Source organism: Poecilia formosa, unplaced genomic scaffold, assembly GCF_000485575.1.
Source record: "Poecilia formosa unplaced genomic scaffold, Poecilia_formosa-5.1.2 Scaffold8, whole genome shotgun sequence".
Lineage (NCBI taxonomy): Eukaryota > Metazoa > Chordata > Actinopteri > Cyprinodontiformes > Poeciliidae > Poecilia > Poecilia formosa.
The window spans coordinates 1,198,981-1,216,923 of record NW_006799947.1 but is presented as its reverse complement, the minus strand read 5'-3'; the positions used below and the strand labels follow the sequence as shown (position 1 = coordinate 1,216,923).

Here is a 17,943-nt window from a genome sequence, read left to right as displayed (position 1 = left end):
AAGGGCTAAGACTAAAGAAGCAAAACGTGTTGCACTATTTATTCAGGGCAAGGGGCTGCTCAGATTTGAGTAAAACGAACAAGATGCCGGAGCTTAGAGAGGAGAAACCAAAGAAGCGTTTTAACAGAGACCTGGCAATGACCTGAATACATTGCAGCACTGGAAGGGGGGGAGCGAAGAGCTGGCTCTGAGTGCTTAGCTTCATATTTCTCCTGCATTTTGCAGCAGATCACACCATACTCGATGACTCTGTTGCCTGTGTAAAGAAAGCGATGCTGACACAGAGGATTTGATTTATTATGCATGATACTGTGGGGCACAATTGGTGAGGAAGAATGAGAAGCGATGGCATCCTCCTTGTTAACAGTAAATATGCGGTCCATCCATCTCGTTAACCACTGAACTGAGATAAAGAAGGGAGGGAGGAAAAAAAAAACTTACTCTGACATCCCTTCCTCCCGCCTCACTGTTGTATTTGGACTAATCATACAATTGAACAGGGAAAATTCTGTTACAGGGAATTGGTTAGGAATGAAAAGGGAGATGCAATGCAGTTGGAACTAGAGTGAAAGAACTGACAAGGGGGGTACAAAGGGAGACAATGAGGCAAAGGAGGAGCTGCAGAGAGAATATGTGAGCGTGCAAGGACAGAAACAAGACAGACATGCTATGATAAAGGTAAGACAGTGGGAGCAGAGGACAAGCAGTCATGGGAGAGCATTCCCAGCTGTAACTAGAAGACCCAGAGGTGCACTGCCAGCACTTTCAGGAGACCACTTCTGAGGCGACCTGCAGGTGGAAGGTGGAAATGCCCTACTTTGAGGAGTGCCTACGAACAAACTCACGCCTTCCAGGCATCCACAGAAGACTTGTGTACTTAGCTTACAAATGAACACACTACGATTATGTTGCATGTTCCAAACGACCTCGTTTCTACACTAATTTTATCTCTAACAGTCTTGGTGAGGTTACATGAGCGATTTGGAGGGTTAAAAGACTCACACTTTAATACCAAACTGTGGGTCACTACAGTTTTGATTTGCTGAATTCTTCATTATAGTACAATTTTTGATGGGGTATGGTAACCAACAAATTCAGAACATTTTGGAAATGACCTGCACCAATTAATCTTCTGCTGTTCCGGAAATCCTTTCCAGGTGGGCAGTGAAGCTGTTATTTTGGGAGGTAGGTCATTTCAGTATGATGAATGTGCTGATTCAACCTCACAGAGCACATATGAAACCGAAGCTGGAGATTTCAATAATAAAAAGTACAGCAACAGTTGCACTGTTCATACATTAGAGATTTAGTACGATAAAATATCACTTATTACTAAAGAAGCTTGGAATTATTGCCTAAATGATCACGGTCCTGCAACTAACAGGGAAAGCTACAGAAGCACATCTTTTATATTAACAAGCACGGTTACAGCCTACTTTTATTGATTGTTCTTACTAAGAGCATGAAGCCTCGTGGGCTGATTACAGATGGTTTGAAACGCATTCAAATATTTTATTTTTTGTATTCACCTCAACAGTAACACAGACACTGAGCAAATTTTGGCATCTGTATTATTAGATTGTGGCTCTTCTTACTTAGTAGCCCAATCCTTTGTGACGAGTAGAGTGTGTGTAATTACCTAATAAGCTTGTATTATTTAGATTCAATGCTTATTCTAATGGAAATTTGGCATTTCTAAAACACATTTTTCTTTGCTTAGAGGGCAATAAACAGCTTCTTAGCACATTATGGCCCCCTGACAGAATGCCCAACGTATGTACTTTTTTAATTAGTCAACTGGGCTAACCTTGAAATAATAAAGTTACCACTGACCGAAAAATGCAGCACTGATTTACTCAAAACCCTGTAGGGTTACGGAAATCTTTTTTTTATGGCAGTTTTAGATAGAGTAGTCTTTTACTCAGCAGATAGTTTGACTTTTTGGGTCAATATGCCTTAGAAAAGACCAGGATTATGCTGATCAGAAATGCCAGCTAATTCTCAAGCTTAAATTGACCAAAAACGTGTTTAAAAGATAACACTGATCTCTCACTGAATGTATTTTCTATTGACCTTAAGCTGCTCAACCTCCTTTGACTTACACCTGGATCATTGGCTCTGGCATAGTTAGCATACAGAACGAGTTACACATAAAATCAGATAAAATCTTGTTGCATCAACAATGTAACACCAAGACCTTAATGTTTGTTCATCGGTTCCTGAAATATATGTGAAACACAAATGTGACTCTTTTGAGTATCCCTCTGTCTATTTAGAAACATGTTGTCCTATATGTGGCCATCATTTCAGAAACTGTGTGCTCCAAGTCCTTCATGAAAAGTAATACTAGTCTTGGCTGGTGGGGGTTTAGGCACCCAAAGTACTTTTTATCTTGGAGCACCCTTATCCAAATGATTAAATGGTGAAAAGTCAACTACATGGCAGCTCTTCTTTATTTAGGTATAATTTCTAAACACTCCATAGTCAATTAGTTTAATTTTTCCAACTTGCTGGTTGTAACCTCTAAGTATTGTTTATGCTTTTGTATTTCAGCTATTCTTTTAATAGACGTATCTACTAAAATCATTAAAAATTTGTGGTCTGTGTATTTAAAAAGGATGTACTTAAAAGGGGTGCATTTTCTTTTAACCAAGATTTCATGTATTATTTTACAAAGTCTGCTACACAAAGCTAATGTACGAAATGTAACCCAGGAGCAATATTATCACTGCTTATGTTAGCGATAACAACTAGATTGCAAATTTTTAAGAATTTTTTTCAAGACACTTTCACATATTTCTTCCCTACAAAAATGAGAAGAACAAATCTTATTGCATTCTGTGCAAGATAGTCTTTTATTCCTTCCCACAGCTGCAGTCTAAAAGATGGAAGAGCTCATATCTTTGCATTACCGTAATAATCACAATAAAAGTACCTACCTACTGAATAAAATTTGGTGGTTTCTAATATGACTACTTGAATGTTGCTGCCAACTTTTAGTCTGAACTCTTTTCAGTGAAGGGTCAAATCAATAAGGACAAATCCAACAGCACATAAACCTGAGAAATTGTAAGGTTAAAGGTCAGCACTTTGCTAGACTCAATGAGGCTAATAACCACAGAGTATGCCAGAAACCTCGGTGTCATAAAGGACTCAGATCTACATTAAAATAACAGATAACGTTGATAAATCAGCCCTTGATTGTCTTAAAATATTTTTAAGACAGAATAAAATAAAACAACTGCATGCTTTTATTTGAAGTAGTTTAGATGTGATTGTAACTAGTCTTTACCAGCCTCTGTAATAAAATCAATCAGGCTGCTGCTCATCAAAAATACTGCTGCCAGAGTCCTGACCTACACCAAGGAAATTGATCACATCACACCAGTGCACTATCTGTGCTTTTAAGATGGAAAGGTTAAAAAAAAAACATCTATAAGACATTGAATGGTACTGAGCAACAACAGATTTCATGTAATTTTGACCATAAAGTCATCTGCAATCTTCCTAATGAGTTCACCACGAGAAGAGAAAGTAGCATTTAATTTATTAAATCTTCAACTCTGGAACAAACTTTCTGAAAATGTGCATGACTGAAAATATTAATGCAGCTTTTCCATAAAGATAAGTTAATTTTATCAGTTCATTTTAAAGCAGTCACTCTTTGTTTTCTTGTTATGCTTAAATTTTTTAATTGAAATGAATGTCGTTTTGTCTTTAATGTACTTTGTTTCTTTTTTTTATTCTCCTGTAAAGCACTTTAAATTACTTTGTATGAATAGGGCTATACAAATAAACTTGTCATGCCTAATTAATTTACTGTTGACTGCATCTCTGACAAATAGTTAACAGACAACAAAGAACATGCATTAAGCAGGAGGCCCATTTTATCCAAACTTACAGGGCTTTTTGCATTCAGAAAGGCCTCGAACAATGAAAATAAATCAAAAGTTAGCGCTTGACAAAATCCTGTTCACATTCGAGTTTGATTTTCTAAGCTGGTCAAAGCTCGGCATAAACACTAAGTGGTCAAATTGAATCTAAATCATTGTTGCCCAAACAAAAGCTGTATGTTCACGAAGCAAAGCTATTGATCTGGGCCGTGTTTCCCATGGGTCTCTGTGGAAGTCTGCCTGCGTGTCAATATTTATGCATTTATGTCTGTTTATGTTCCAACTGTTGCCAGCGCTTGGTTCAACTTGAATATTTGCATGCATTTATGTGAAGTTGCCTGCGCACCGCGAGCCCATTTGCCGATATGTGTGTTTGCGTGCGCGCGTGCGGCGCGCAGTCGGTCCTAAAGAGGGGCCGCGCTGCTGTCATGCGATGACACCTCTCATTTGCTGCTGTCCCGTGAAGCGGAGCTGAAGGCAGAGGTCAGGCCACCCTCACAGAGACGCTGCAGCTCAGAGCGCATCATGTCTGCCTGCCTCCCGACGCCGCGCGCGAGCACAAGCGCGCCCAAATTCTTGCACGTAACGATCACAAGGCCCTCATTTGCATACACACGAGCACAGATGTGTGCTTGTTCGAGCTCCACAAATCATTTAGATTTTCAATTAACTGCGCTTCTTTGACCTTCAACACACACACACACACACACACACCAAAAACTCCACAATGATAAAATACTATTTGATCATAAAAAAATGAATTTTTCTATCATCACTTTGAGCGCCCTCAATGCAAGCATAACCTTGTATTAGTAACTCTCTGGAATCTTCTTTATAAATGAAATGCAATATACAGTGCCTCAATCGGTAATAAACCTCTGTCCCAACACCTCCAGCCTCCTCCCCCTTCCCACCCCTGTAAGCCATCCATTTGTCTTGACCGGTGTCACATGCCGTCATCAATTCCCCATTAGACAGAATAATATTCACCCAATATTGCCCGCGTGTGACTGGGAGATTTTAGAGTGATCAAAACCGACAAATCGGATTTACGGTGCTCGCATAAATGAACAGACTGAGCCCTCCCTGATTGCCCCGTTGAATTATGGATGCCTGTTTGGTAATCATTTTCCAATAACGCAGCGCTTTTACACGAGCTCGGCCCGTCCTGCTCCTTTGGTTTTAGTTTCCTTTCTTTTGTTTCTCTATGGTGGATCTGTGTGCCTCTTTGACCTGATGAGTCTGGGGACGAGTTGGACTCTCAGTGATGATGCTCAGCAGATAGCATCGTTACTGAGGAGGCGGGTGTTGTTATCACTGAAACATCTCCTTTTATGATTCATGTTATCATTGTCCAGAGAAACAAAAGGTCAGGAGGTTCTGATGCTACATCTGATTCAATCGCAAAACTTATTCCAGACTTTTTGCTAAAAGTACAAATCCGTTCGGACTCACAGAAATCGCATTTAGCGTAAACCAAGTTTTAAGCTGGACGTCTGTTATCTGTTTTTGAGACTTTTACATTAAAGAAAGATAGTTTCCTTACTGTACTGACTGATGAGTGTTAAACTGAACAGTTAAGCTTTGTGAACAACTACTAACGTTCTATTTTGGAAATGCATAAACCTGACATCTAATTTCCTTTTTTTTTTAGTATGACGGCCTCCTTAAAATATGGACTTACCAAATCTGAACTAGAAACTTCTGAACAGATTCCAGATTCTTTAAAACACTGTTTATTATTATTATGTCAACACACTTCATCAGCAACTGATTTTCCGGGTATGTTTGTGATTTAGAAAACTGAAGTCTGACTTCAGCATATAATCGGCCACAGCAAGCATTAAAAAAAAACTGGCTTTCCTAGTGTTGCCCCAATCAGTGAGTAAGTGATTGAAACCAGACTATTTTCCCTTGGTTGGTGATTGAGAGGAGAAATGTTGAAAATTCTGTTTTTCAATGTGTGTGGATCTTTATTTGAAACCACCGCTGCCATAAAAAAAATAATTATATTTCAATTGTTCCTTGGTCGGATGTATATTTAAGATTCAATATTTTGTATTCAAAGAACATTTTAAACATTTCTATACATTAGTTTGAAATATGTCAAATTGCAATCATAACTATATCAGTGAGCATCACAATAGCAAACAATAACTGCAATCTAATATTTGGGAATGTATAATTTTTTTTAAGTTGCACATTCACATTCTGAATATTAGTAAAATATTTACCAAATAGATAAATTCTAACTACTCATATTTCCCACGTCAGATTTATATTTTTTGTCCAAGATGCTAAAGCGTATACAGAGTGTTAGAAAAATTGTATAAAAAAACTAAGAACTTTCCCAAAAATGTAAGTTAATCGTAATCGATTTCACAATTTTTAACAAAGGTGAAGAAATCAAATTTCCCTGATATCGGTACAGAAAGTGAAAAATTAGCTCAGTTTTATACTTCTTGTAAAATCTGATTAAAATGGTACAACTCTGCCCCCTGGTGACCATATAACTCAGTGAACATCAGTAAGTGTACAGTCTTTTGTTTCAGACGAAACAAGATCAACATTTTTCGCAGATGTTTTTTTCTTCTTTTTTTTTCCTTCCTAATATTTCCAGATGGCTAGCATTGCTCCGTCTCATTTTCTGTCATTTATGATTATGCAACCTTGAGGTTATATTAAATGTTGTGCTAAACCTTAATGTAATCCTATGGCACCAACACAATCAGACTCGTGTTCCCTGCTCTGATGATATCATAGCACCGTTCTGCTCAGCTTCTCCTGAGCTCGTAATTTTCTTCAAGGCACAGTTGTGCTGCTAATGGGAAGAGGCCAAAGCAGGTTATGAAAATCTGTATTTACAGCTAGCTGCCAGGCTGTGTGAAGTAGGTCACAGCAGCTCCTGAAATGGAACGAACCTTGCTCACACCGTTTAATACTTTTCTTCTGACGGCTCGCAGCTTCACAAAGGCTCCAAAGGGAAAGACACAAACGCTTTTCGATCCAACTCAGCAAGGGCATCTCGAGTCTACTTGTAATATATACATATAAAAAAAAAAACATACTCATCTGTGGAAAACACAGGTTTTTATTTATTTTTTTCCTTCAAAGATGATAAAAACACGAGAAATTTGTGAATTTCTCTGTTGCTCTAAATACTTAGTATTCAACTGGTTGGGTTTCCACAGCAGGTGAACAGCGTATCCCCTGAATGTTATCAAACCATGAAAAGGAGCTGAGCTGCACAGCCTGGTATTAATCAGGATGCGGCCATACATCAAATGATCTCCATGGCCTGCAGATAAGGCAGGTTAATATAAAGCTACTGCAGCCTCGTCGGGGCACTTTATGCTCATCATCACACAGTCAGACATCTGCAACTTATACAACATGTCAGACGCTCCTGGAAAGGTGTGTAGCCAGCGTAGTCCCCCTGTGGTGATGGATGCCTGTGGGAGGCTGTTATGCCACAAGGTGAAAATGTCCATTAATCAGCCCCACTTCCTTCACTGCCTTGGCTTTCCCATTACCAGCACACTCCAAGCACCCTGATTGGTTTTTAATTGGCCTGCCCGCCAGGAGATAGATCACGTTTTCCCCGAGGAAAAGAACAAAAATGAGCGTGTTTGTGTGTATGTGTGAGAGACGGGGGCACCTGTGATTTTTCTGGAGGAATACCCTCATAGAAAGAACAGTCAATCCATTACTTATTGTATACAAATGAAAGCTTAAATCAAGACATGAGCTGGTAGCTGGTATCAATGTTGTCAATGTCAATGTTGTTAACAACCACGGATTAAAATTGTTCCTTTAGTTGGAACTTATTTTGATAAAATGTCAAAGAAAATCCTGAGGTAAACAGAGGGTTTTTATTTTTCTTTTGTTCGCAGTTTAAAGAGTTAGGCAGTGTTTCCCCTCCCCAACACGTTGCTGTGCATTGCTAGCTTAAAGAAAGCTCCAGAGAGTTTTCTGCACTTACAAGAAAAACAATTCCATTGCTTGGAAACTTTTCATAAAAGTGTCACAATGTGGGAATCATTTTCATTAGGTTAACAATCTTTTAAAACACAGCAGTAGAGTGCAGACTGGCTATCCAAATAAATAACCCAACTATTTGCTTCTGTTTGGGAATATTTTTGATAATTAAAAACACAAAACGTAATGCTGTGGGAACTAAAAGAAAAGTTGTGGAAGTAGCTTATTTTAAGCATCCAGCTTACAGGCTAGGTGCCGGAGCAGGTAGCCTTACTAATTACCTAACTAATATAGGCTTTGTCTTCAAAAGGGTACAGAATAACATAACATTCTGTACAATAAGCACTTAAACATCAATGAATTTTTTAAAAAAGTGTTTAATTTATATTTTTGGACAAGTCTGGGTTCACATCAAATTAACACTCTTTCAGATATTGCTCTAATGGCAAAAATCAAAAGTTGTTTTATCAGCACATGTAGAATAATGGTTGGTTAATTTTTAAATGTTTATTTTTTTATTTGAAATCTTAAAACTGTGGTGTTTTTTATCAATATCATCGTTGACAGGAATCTCATACTGGCCCACACCTAAGATAAATCATTATTATTTATCATTAAAATGGAAGGAAAGACTCGGTTTCAAAGTGACCAAATTCTTGTTTTTTCCTCTAGTTCAATCCAAATCAAGAGCTTGGATCAGAATAAGGAATATACCATAATTAATAATGTGCATACTGGCAGGCGCACCAGGAGTGTATGTGTGAAGGACGCGGGAGCAGCTACATCTTACACTGAGTAGATGTCAGTATTGACAATATGTCTGCTCAAATAGATCATTCTCCTCTGCACCCTAGCGTGACCATGTCACTGAGACTGATTGGAAGACCACATTGATTCCCTTCAGTATCTCCACATGCACATTTACAAAGTCGGTGTAACGACAAGCAGGTCCTACCGGCCTTCGCAAAACAGCTCATAAAATCAAAAATGAGCATTTAAACCTCTGCAAATATTCTTTATTTTAAAGGAAAAATAGCTACAGAGGGGTAAAGTAGAATATAAGCCATCCCACAGCAGGGAGCCATGATCATCAGCTCTGCACTAGAGAGATTCAGTGGTGTGGAGCTGAAAGAAGCACAGTCTGAAGCTGCGTCTAGTACACTTAGTCTTTCTCTAAGGGACTAGGAAGTTTTCCACTGCATCTGAGGTTTATTCCAGACTTAATAACGTTTTGTTTGACTTTTACAGCAATTATTTTGTAAAGCTAATAAACGGTATATGTACATTAGTCTCTTCAATTTTAAATATGTCAGCTATTAGATGTTACATCACAATGATCATTGAAAAGAAAGTGTATGGGGATTAGAGAGCCACCGATCTGACTTTTCCTGACCTTTACTGATTTCAGGTTTTCAATAAACTAAAAAAAAAGTTACCTGAACTACATGTTGTTGGTTGATGCTCCCACCAGAAACGGGGGGAGTTTGCAGTTTTTGGTGCATTCAACAAACATGGGAAAAAAAAAAAAAAAAAAAAAAGAGTTTTCAGAAATATACCTGATGTCCATTCGGGAGGGAAAAGCGGCCAAATCTGATAATCAATTCTCTGGCAGATTGATTGGCGCATCGCTAATGAGGATGACACCCATCTTAAATGATGGTCTTCTTCCAACCAAACCGATGCTAATCAAACAAAAAAGGAAAAAATGTCCCAGTGGCTTCCCCTTCATTTACTTTTAGTGTAATTTACAGTTTAAAGAAAAGGGAAATGTACTTTTCTTCATAAACACTGAATGCATGCAGCAGCGGTTCAGAATATTCAGAAAATGTATGTTGTTGAAGAACAGTCTCTCATGCTTTATTTTATCATGTATTTACAGTCACATTAAGTGTAAGTGCTCAGTCATGCCAGACAAGTAGACTTATAATGCTCCTCATCATCTGACCCATCCTTGTCAGTTGCATAAAGGGGATCCCCAGGAGGCTTTTTACTGCTAAAGGACTCGGCACTTTTCCTCACAGTAAGAGTGAACAGTGCATCTTATAACCCAACGGTTCAATCTTGCACCGACTTTCCTCCTGGCTCCAGCTCTAACCAGACTGTTATGATTAACAGGGGCTGGGTCCGTTTGCTGTTATTCCACAGCAAGGGAGAGAAAGAGAGATGAGCAGAAACGGCAGGGAGGGAGTTCCTGCGACGATGGACCTGGTAAGACCCAGGTAGCGTGCTTTCCCACTATAATTTAATCACATTCAGCTGTCTGCCTGTCCTTGGCTCAGCTCAGCATAGCACATCAGGCACTGCGGTGGCACAAACACGAGCATTCCCAATAACAAGCAAGACATCGCCTTCCTCTCGCATCTTTAAGAAGATCCCGGAGAACACGGCTTCACATCCCGCCGAGCAGCTCATGTCAGTCTCTGTGCACACATGGAGGGAAACTGAGCTAAACACACCAACAATCATTGTTACAGTCTGATGAAACAGTGGTGAAAACATTACCTCAACATGCAAAGCGTCTTCCCTACAATTTAATCGAAACTCCAGATAAAATATTACTGAAAACCATGAAAAAAAGGATAAAATTCTTTGTGTATCGCCAGAAGTCTCCAACCTCTTGTCTACGCCATTTGTTGACATGAGGAGGACTTAGTTGGACGCACTTTGTGCTCAAGCATTGTTATGTGTCCTGATAGAAAAGAGGCAAGTTGCATTGCATCTGTACTGTAAATACCACCCACAGGAGCACACACAACATCTGCACTGTACTTTCCTTAAGTCTAATTCCCAAAACAAGCACAAAACAGAGACAAAATGGACTGGTGCATGAGCTACGCCAACCATGTAACTCAAACACAGAGCTTGCCGTTATTTGAAGGCAAATAGTTTAATCTAAACAATTTTTTTTTGTACAGTTTCCTCCTTGTCCTTGTTAGATAGACTGTTTAGTTTATCTAACACTTCAGATGCATAGGCTTGCACTAAAAGTGACTGAAAACTTAAGGAATTTGCACAATTTTAAATAATCAAATGTTCTAAAACAGAAACATTTGTATGTTGGTATTTTATTAGTTCTTAGAATTTTAAGAGCTTGATGACAAGAAAAGCTCATTCTAAGTTTGGATTGCCAGAATTACCTGCACCAGAAGAAGAAAAACTTCTAGAACTTCTCTTTAAATTAGCACTAGGTATCAGAATTTGACTGCAATAGATTGAAGAAGACATTCTCTACTTTTAGAGCACAAATCACCTGTAAAATATCAGGAGCTGACTCTTCCCATGAACTACAAGAAACCACATACAACAATCCCAGACTAACAGACAGCACATGGAAGGACAAAGTGTGGCAAGCGGAGTCCAGTATCAGCCAACAACAATGGAAAAGACGCAAAATGCCATGAGCAAAGCAGAAGGTACCTACCAACTGCAGTCGTGTCTTTAAACTTTTCCTCCTCCTCTGCTATTATTTCCCTTTATTTCACTCCCAATGAATTCCCTTACTGAGCTCACTGCAAAGTTCTGCTCTCTTCTTGCATGCAAATCATTTTTCACGACTTGAGAGATGACTGTGGGAAGGAGAGAGAGCGAGAGAGAGAGAGCGGGAGAGAGAGAGAGAGAAGGAGAGAGTGTGAGCGGAGGCAGAAAGGATGACAGAGGGGCGGAGGAGTGGAGATAATGGTTGGGAGGCAGACGACCAATGGGCCTGGAGCCTAATGGGGAGGAAAAGAAAAAAAAAAAAAAAAAAAAAAAAAACAGGAATCAGGACACACCAATGAGGCGCAGCCTGGAGAGGGAGCACAGTCCGGAGGAGACTGAGAGAAAGAGGGAGCTCGCATGGAGAGATAGAGATGGAGGGAGGGAGAGAGAGAAGAACCGTGCATAGAGGATGAACACGGCAGGAGGAGAGAGGCGAGAATCCCAGGCGAGATGGAGAGGCTGCAGATCAGAAAGAACAAAAAGAAAAAGACAGAGAGAGGAAGGAAGGAGCTGACTTACCCGGGTACAGCCAGTGGCATCCTTCACACACTGCCTTCCAGACTCCACACACACATTCACCCACCCGGTGATAGAGGCGCACGCCGTGCTGCCGCTGAGACCAACCAATAGCAAAAACAACAAAGGAGAGGACTGCCAGAGCCGACTGGTATACCCTAAAGCAATTGTTCCTGTGCGCGTGTGTGTATGTGTGTGTGTCAGGGGGAAAAACTGGGAGTGTGTATGAGCATGTGTTTGTGCAGAGAGGGAGAGACAGCTGAAGGAAGCTGAATCGCTCCGTTCTTGGTCCTATACAAGCTGAACTGCTTCCCTCCTCTCCATCTAATGTGTATCTGGCTCTTCTCTGTACACTCGGCATGTATGTATCCTCCAACACTCTCCCGCCCCTGCGCTCCCTCTGCCTGCTAATGCACCCTCCCTTCCCCTTCTCCCTCTTATACATTTATTCAGGGCTGCAGACTGTCTGCTCTCAGAGTCAGATCTTCCCACAGGGAAGAGATGGAGGGGAGGGAGGGTAGAGAGTCGGGGAGAACAGAGGAGGGCTGGAGACGGCACTGAGCCATGTGGAACATTGTCGGTGCATTCATTTTAATTGCACACATTTGTGTGAGAAATCAGGTTCGGTTTGGCTAAAGTGCATAATGTTAAGACCAGAGTGAAGAATCCTCCGGAACCAGCCCAGAAACAGTGACAATGTGAGAACTTGCAGGGAAGACAACTTCCAAAAGGAAAAAAAAAAAAACATATCTAATGTAGACAAGGCACAAATCACACAGAAAGATGCCGGAGCAATCATCTGAGGCAGAGCTGGCTACAGGCACAGGCAGTAAAATGCTATCAAAAGTGTTCCTTACACCTTTTTATATTCTCTCATGTAACGAACACAAACATAATTTACAACTAGAACTTTTGATGGATCCACAGAAAATGCTCGTTGATATGTGGAAGCAAAAGTACAGATGATTTTAAAAGTTTTTAAAACAATTTAAAGTGTGATGTGCACTTTTAAATTGCACATTCAGTCCCCCTACTTAAAGAGTTTGCAGAACCACTTTTCATGACAATTAACAGTGCAAAACCTTCATGTTTTTATGTTTGCTCAATCTTCTATTCATAATAGCTGAAGCTCAGTCAGATTTAATGGATAGCTTCTCTTTACATGATTTTTCAAGGGGGGTTTTTGCCCTGTATTTAGCTCCATCCATCTTCCTTTCAGCTGTCCTGCTTGTTGTCCTGCTGAAGGAAAGCGTCCTCACAACATGATCCTGCAATTAGCAGTTTCTCAGTGGGCATGGTGTGTTACGGGTGATGATTTTCCATGTCACATACCACTTTGCATGTAGGCCTACAATTTAAATTTTTGCTGTTCCACATGTTTGTGCCCCTTACATAACGTGTGGCAATTCCTAACATTTAGTAATCGTATTTAAATTAATTGTCTACATTGGATATATCCGAGGAGTACACAACTAATAATTGTCCTGTGAACAATTTCAGTTTTACTGTGGAGCTACTTCTTTTTAAGTTACACTTGTCTAGCCTTTCAGCTCAGGTAGTAGCAACATATAACACATATTTACCATACAAATTATTACGTGTGGTAAAAAGGTAACTATGCAGATCATTTTGCTACCTTAAGGATGAAACATGGTGTTGGCAGTATCATGCTGTGGAGAGGCTCTGCTTCAGAACGGATGGGAGGCAGGCAGGCCAGAGTTAATGGGAGAATGAAATACAGGACAATCATTAAAGAAACGCTCTTGGAGAATAAAATGGAAATTCACCAAATTGTCAACCCGTCGCTATTTTCGTGAGCAACAGACATTTAAAAAATTTGACTAGCTGCTTTATGTCTTTAAAAGCAACTGATGACAATGAAAAGCAGGCACTGGGGTAACTAAATGATGGGGGAAGCGCAAGAACATTAACTAACCCAGGTACAATGTGAGAATAAAACTACCAACTAACCAATGCTATAAAACCCACTGACTGTGACATATTTGGCTTCATTCAGGCTGGTGAGAGACATACAAGATGTAAACCTAAAGAAAGTCTCCGGTTGATTGCTGGCTTGCTGTTAATTAACGCCCTCCCTCACCAGCTTCTTAACTTCGAGGCTGGCTGAGCACCAGAATTGAAGAGTAGAGAAGATGAATGAGTATTGAAACAGGCTATCTGCAGCCATGTGTTCAGCGACGAGCCCCGCTCACAAAGCAGGGGACGCTGTTTACAATATAATTGCGCTCGAACCATAAAGAGAGTGACATTCATGTGCACTCTCATGTGAACGAAAATGGGAATAACGATGCAATGATTTCCATATTTACTCCGATTTGCAAACACAGGGAATGCTAATTTGATCCCTGAGACATCGTCATAATTAGATTATAAATTAGGTTCATTTCTTACCGGACAAGAGGTGCTAATTCGTTCATTTTCTCGTAGTGAGATGGGTACTACTGAAAATGCAAAAGCCCTCCAGGCAGAGGTGCATATTTGGGACTCCTCACTCGGTTCAGATAAGTAATAACATTTTCAAATGAAGCCACATAAATATTCAGATTTGAATCCAAAAACATGGGCATATGCTCCTCATATTGTTTTGATGTTCATCATAACAGTAAACAAATCAAATGCCACCCAGCAATGTTTTACAGAACCAACAAGCTCTGCTCTCTCCAGGAACATTGCCAGGCAGCTGAAGAAGGCATGATAAGTACTGCTGTGGGTTGGGACACAGACACCCTCAGGGCATTCGATATTACCAAATTCAAATTTTTATTTGGCTATGTTAATGCCAATCAAACACAATTAATTTGCCCTACTATCTTAAATAAACAATTGGGAGGAATGGGCACAACCCAACAAACAGGGAATACTTTGGTTAATCTGTATACATTTGGAAGATACCAAATGGAAATAAGAGTCTATTCAGAACCAGAGGCATGAATAATACAGCAGGGAAGAGCTGACGGTTAGAAATGTAAAGGTAGCTTTTCATTTTCAGGTGCAAAAGTAATTATAGAAACAAAAGCTGCAGTATGCAACTTTTACAAAAATATGTTGTTGTTTTTTTTGCATATTTGTTAAAACTGTCACCATGTGGTAATTGTATGGGACAGGTGATCTGTAAAAAAATGTGTTCATGACATAGAAACAATTGGCCTTTCCAGGAGAACTATTTATCCACTGTCATTGGTGGCCATGCTAACTAGCCTTAGCAATCATTGTAGGTTCCGTTGATGAAACAGTGCAGGGTAGCAGAAATCTGTCACTCACGAGCCCGGTCCCAATGGGCTCTTTGCACGTCCGGCGCTGACGTCATATCCGCATGAGCGAAACGTGGCTTTCTTGCTTCTGCTTTGAGTTACAGTGACAGCTAAACGAGAGACAAAGTCGTATTTCAGAGGCAAATAAAGCAATACCATGAACATGTTTGTCTTCCAAATATAAAGGGCTTTTAAGTTTTCATGGATTTTCAAACGATCTTAAATTAAGAAGACGGTGGCTTGCAAATATTCGTTGCAAGTTAAAGCTGATGCCACCGCACAGCTAAGTTTCCAGCCTTCATGTCACTCTGGATCAGCTTCTTCCGCCTAAAACTACCGGTGGGAGAAAGATGGTAAACAAAGGAGCCGTCTCTGTGTTATTTCCATGGAACCACTAGCATAAGCTAAAGTTATTGTTAGCCACAAAGTTTAAAGAAAGTAATACTCACCTTCGAATATATAACGAGGCGTACATCTTAAAACCTTTCTCCAGGTTACTTGTTGGGGCTTTGGATCGAGGCACATCATTAACATTACCTTGGGAAAGCCCAGCAAGCACCGAGTGTAAAATGCCATTTTCAACAGACCGGAAGCGACGTGCAAAGGGGCCCTTGTTCGTGTTCTTTCTGATATTTAATAGCGGGTGACGTCTAACTTTAGGATGTATTATCGCCATCTACTGGAGTATGGACCAATGTATCTCCCTTTTTGAACCTAAAAAACTACCTATTCTGTATATTTAAAATATTTTTTTTTTATTATTGCAAGCTTGTAATCAGCTCACTCAAACCCTTGTTCACTTCAACTGAGTACACACTTCCTAGAGGGGCATAGAGTGTAGTGTAAGTATTAGGACCAGGCTTATGTGTGACAGCAGGAGCATAGGGGGAAGCCAGAGGAGCTTGACTTTTTTTTAAGATTATCTGGCTTATAGTTTACTGCCACAATATTGTGATCATTTTAACAAATATGTTTAAAAAAACAAACATATTTTTTAATAAAAGTTACTGCAGTCATGACTTTTAAAAATCCTATTTTGATATTGTGGAACTTTGTGAATGTATTAACCTTTTCTGTACATTATAGTGATTATGTAGATACTTTGGGAGGATTGATAAGATAACCTTATATCTTCCACCAATGAAAATCCATTTTGGTCAAGCAGATTTGCAAATAGGCAGTGGTGGAGAATGTACTCAAAAAATGTACTTAAATAAAAGTACAAATACACAGACAAAAATGTATTCAAGTAAAAGTAAAACTACCACATTAACATTTGTACTTAAGTATAAGTAAAAAAAAAAAGTACTGGCTTTTAAAAATACTTATGTATTAAAAGTAAAAGTACTTGCTGAATGCATTACCTAATCGTTGATACAATATCATTAAGTGTACAGATCTTATTTCATTTTAATACATCAGAAATGTGCCATTTTAATGAACAATGCCACAGAAAAAGCATGTTTTTATTGTGTTTACTCTCTGTAACATAGTTTATACTTAGATATGTGATTCTCTGCATCATAATTTCAGGGATGGAAACATCTTGACTCCTGTCCTAACATAGCATGAACTTCACTTTTTTTGCCACTGGTGGGATTTATTTTGAAAGAAGTCCAACAGAAAGGGGATGGAAAGAAGGTGGGTGGAGGAGGACATGCAACCTAGGAGGAGCCACGGTGCAGAGTTGTAGTCAAGACCACCGACCCAAGACCAAGTCAAGACCAGTACACCGCGCTACGTGACACAAAAAAATAAAGTTTTACCAATCAAAATTGCTTCTCAAATTGATCTGAAAGATCCACATTCCCATAAAAACACCTAGATATTAAATACTTAGAGCTGAAATAAATTTAATCAGTAAAGATCCGTCCAGAAGAATCGGATCGTTCCTGAATGTCATATCACTACATTGCAGACTGTGGTCACAGGGTTGTCCCATATATGCGACACATCAGTCAACACCTCCATACAATAATTCAGCGCATGAGTGACAACTTTTTTTCATCGCAGCTGCAACATGTCTCAGTCAGTACAGTTAGCTTTGCTAGCATCACATCCACAGAGGTTACCTTTTTAAGCTTTCCTTCCAAGTTTCGCTAAAAGTTGGGCGAACTCCCCACCGTCTGTGAAAGCGAAGCGCTGCTAATTTTACATGTCGCTACATCTTATGATTTATATAGCGCTATTATATTACTGACGATTAGACACATAGACATAATATAAGAATAGACGCTTCATGGACCGCTCTCGCCTATTGTCGCTGACGAGATTTAGGGCGGCCATCTTGGAGCGGTACTCCACTCCACTCAGCGTTATGTGTTTAGCAGGCACAATGACGTATCAGCGCATTTAATCGATCATAACACGCTTTTTTGTTACTGGAAACCATATTCAAACATCTGTCAAAGCTACATTTATAAACAATTGTATTTTTAAAGTATGTTTTTAATATATAGCTCAGCATATTTATATATACTTAGTGGCTATAACAATAGAATAGGAATGGGATATTCTGATATTGATGTATGATGAGCATATTACAAACCACACAGCCGTTCATAATTTATTTAATAATTGATTTAGTAATATCAATACATATTTATATAACTATACAAACACAAATAAATAATGATTAATACTGAATAATATATATTGGATACATGTAGGGCTGAAACGATTCCTCGAATGATTCGAGTACCTCGATTACTAAAATTCCTCGAGGAAAATTTACCTGCCTCGAAGCTTCGTTAATTTATGTTTTATTAGTTAGCGCACCGTGTTCCGGCCAGGAACATTATTTGCGG

The 17,943-nt window shown here is 39.4% G+C and overlaps 1 protein-coding gene and 1 long non-coding RNA gene across 9 annotated transcripts in view; both read right to left on the bottom strand.

Moving 5' to 3' along the window:
• The window catches only part of myt1lb (myelin transcription factor 1-like, b), a 136,685-nt gene extending 124,277 nt beyond the window's left edge, over window positions 1-12,408 (bottom strand). For 3 of the 8 annotated variants that reach the window (XM_016661987.1, XM_016661972.1, XM_016661996.1), the window contains exon 1: window positions 11,293-11,822. The gene's annotated coding sequence lies outside the window, so the exon portion shown is untranslated. Of the gene's footprint in view, window positions 1-11,292; window positions 11,829-11,867 lie in introns of those variants that run through there. The other 5 variants (XM_016661971.1, XM_016662000.1, XM_016661990.1 and 2 more) reach the window with 5 other exon arrangements.
• A 2,216-nt stretch (window positions 12,409-14,624) lies between these two features.
• On the bottom strand, window positions 14,625-15,741 carry LOC103153771 (uncharacterized). Its single transcript, XR_477845.2, has 2 exons — window positions 15,586-15,741; window positions 14,625-15,246 (listed from the first exon to the last, which is right to left on the bottom strand). It is a non-coding gene; the product is annotated as an uncharacterized LOC103153771 (long non-coding RNA).
• Between the last annotated feature and the right edge of the window lie 2,202 nt (window positions 15,742-17,943).